Raw genomic sequence first — 3,170 nt, forward strand, 5'->3', positions numbered from 1 at the left:
CCTCAGAACAGTAGTAGTGGAAGGAGAAAACAGAAAAACAGGAAAAAACAGAACGAAAGAGATGTCAGTAAACAAATCAAGCTAAATACAAAATACATTTGCGGTTTATCATTTTTTTACATAAATATTATTAACCATAACTGAAATTCTGGTTCTAGCAGCATGGGAGCAACAGTAGCCAGGAGGTTAGTAGAGAAACGCCTTTACGAATGAATGGCAATATACATCCTGCAGAAGGGTCTAGTCCAAGTCATCAGAACAGTAGTAGTGGAAGGAGAAAACAGAAAAACAGGAAAAAACAGAACGAAAGAGCGGTTAGTAAACAAATGAAGCTAAATACGAAATACATTTGCGGTTTATCAGTTTTTTACTTAAATATTATTAACCATTACTGAAATTCTTGTTCTAGCAGCATGTGAGCGACAGTGACGTGGAGGCTGCTTTTAGAAAGTATGTAACGTTCGGAAAGATGCGCCCTATTAACATGAAGCGAAAGTTGAAAGATTCATTAAAATTTAAAGATGTGGGTAAATAATATTTTTGATTAAAGTTTATCTTAATACATTTAATTAATTAGCCCTTGGAGAAGGAAGTATGCGAGCTGGCGGATATGGATCATAAATTATAAGCTCCTGATGTAGCCAAGTCAAAAGCTAATAAACGTAGAAAGCAACACGATGAACACAGAAAATTCATTTTGTTTAGATCTTATAGGTGTTTATTGTTATTTTTAGTATGTTTATTTTCTTAATATTTTTATAGATTAATTAGTTTGAATAAATACTTAAATTTTGTTATATTTATTCATCTTATTATATCATATACCATTATCTTAAAAAAATACTATATATTTGAATCTATATGATCTTCTATTACAGGAAACAGTTCGAAAAGTTTACACATTTTAGTGATTTTCTTAGAAACTGTAATAGATGCAACGTGTATTCAAATATTACTGTGGTTTCTTCCATTTAGCTGTAATTCTCGTACAAAAAAGCAACTATTAGAAGAACGCATGCGCATTAAATGAGAGACCATTTCAAAGTCAAGCAAAATACAAAATGCTGCTTCCAAATGTTCTCGTTTCTAGTCTCCTGGTAGCTAGAATCAATAATGCATATTATTTCAATTTCGTTACTTATTATTTTCTTTATTACTTTCTTTTTTTATATATATATTTTATATATTTAATCAAAGACAATTATAATAAAATTAAAATGGTATAATACATATTTTATAGATAAAACAATTCTTATTATTAATAATAAACTGTAAGTTATTATAATATTGAATCCCTTCTTGATTTAATCTTATGGCACTATAATTAGCTTCTTCGGTTTCGAATTTTTCCTTTTCGCACTCCCAGTTACTATCTTCGATTTCTTCTCGGTTTTAATGCTCTTAGTAGGCTAAAATTAGAATTCAAATTATTAAACAAAAAAAAAACAAGTAACAATATAATTTAGTTTAATGAGAAGAAAACAGTGTGTGTTTTCTGAAGGTAAGTCTATCATATTTGTCATACATCTTTTATTTTCCGCAGCATATATTATTAATTTATGCCAATGAAAAGAACTATATTAACAGATAATTTTATATATTTATTTGTATTTTTACCTTTCTTCTATTTATATTCTTACTACAACAAGGATTTTCTTGTCTAGGTTTTCTTAACTTTAAATTTAATGGCATTGTGTCAGAGTCGCTGCTGGTGGTATCTTCATCTAGGACACCCATTTTAACAATCCTGCCCGAATAGTTTCTTTTATATCCAGTGCTTTTTGGTTTATATGTCTTTGGCATCTAATTAATTTATTTTAATGAAAAGAAATTTATTAACACAAAATCTTATATTTATTTGTATCTTTACCTTGCTCTTGTCTGAATAAGTATTTTTATTCTTGCTACAACTAGCTTGGTCTTTATTCATTTCTTTTGACGGTATTTTATCTGAGACGCTACTGGTAGTGCTATCATCAACCACTTCCAATGTGACGTTTTCTATATAATTTCTTGTACATTGTTTGTCCTGTCTTTTCGAGACTTTATACTTTATCTTCTCAGTCTCGAGGGTCTAATTAATTTAGTTTAATAAGAACAACATTATTAACAGAAAAACGTATATATTTGTTTGTAGCATTACCTTTTCCTTGCATGCATCTATATGTGCTTTCTTACTAGAACTTGGTTCTTCTTTCCGATTTTTTAACTTTAAGTTCAATTCCAATTTCATTACATCTTTATATCCTTTTTCCTGTTTTTTGAAAACGGTATCGTTTGATTTCTCAAACACAACTTTCTAATCAATTTATTTAAATGAAAAGAACTTTATCATTAGATATTCTTATATTTTTACTTGTATCCTTACCTTGCCTGTAGATAAATTCATCTTGATAAAACTGGGCAGGTGTTGGAGCTGCAGCCGAACCGGCATTGTGACCGCATCGCTACTGGTGGTAGTATGATCATCGGCCACTCCTAGTTTCACTATACCAGTATAATTCCCTTCAATATACTTTGTACTGTCAGACTGTACCTTCTAATCAATTTATGAAAATAACTTTATCAACAGATAATCTTATATATCTATTTGTATCCTTACCATGTCCTCGCCCGCATCTATATTTTTACTACAACTAGCTTTCTCTTGCTTCACGTTTGACGTCATTGTGTCCGAGTCATCACTGGTGGTAGTATCTAAATCGTTTCCATCGAATAGCTGAAAAAAATAGTTCATAATAAATAGATTTAATTAATTAACATATTTAGGTATGTTTAACCTACCTTTCTCCTGTGATGGATTATCCGTTTAAAAGTTCTCAATTTTTCCATTGACGTTCTTGATCCTATATTACTGGTAGATCTTTGAGTGGTCTTGCTTCTATGAACTTTATTTGTACTCCTTGAATGAGTTTCTCTCGGATTCTTCTATATTCTTTTGACCTTGAATTAAAATTTGTGTTAATTATATGATCTGAGTGCTTGTATTACATGATCTATACATAAAAGTCATTTTCATCACCTTTGTTTTACTTAAAATCAGAAGTCTGAAGTTTCTGAATCTATTCATCAAATTATATATCTACCACTCTGTCCTCTTAGTAACGATCATTGCATGCATATGTAAGCATATAATTTATAATTTAGATAATTTCTATTTGCTTCCTACC

Source organism: Nicrophorus vespilloides, unplaced genomic scaffold (assembly GCF_001412225.1).
Source record: "Nicrophorus vespilloides isolate i.1.1-1 unplaced genomic scaffold, Nicve_v1.0, whole genome shotgun sequence".
In the NCBI taxonomy this organism is placed as follows: domain Eukaryota; kingdom Metazoa; phylum Arthropoda; class Insecta; order Coleoptera; family Silphidae; genus Nicrophorus; species Nicrophorus vespilloides.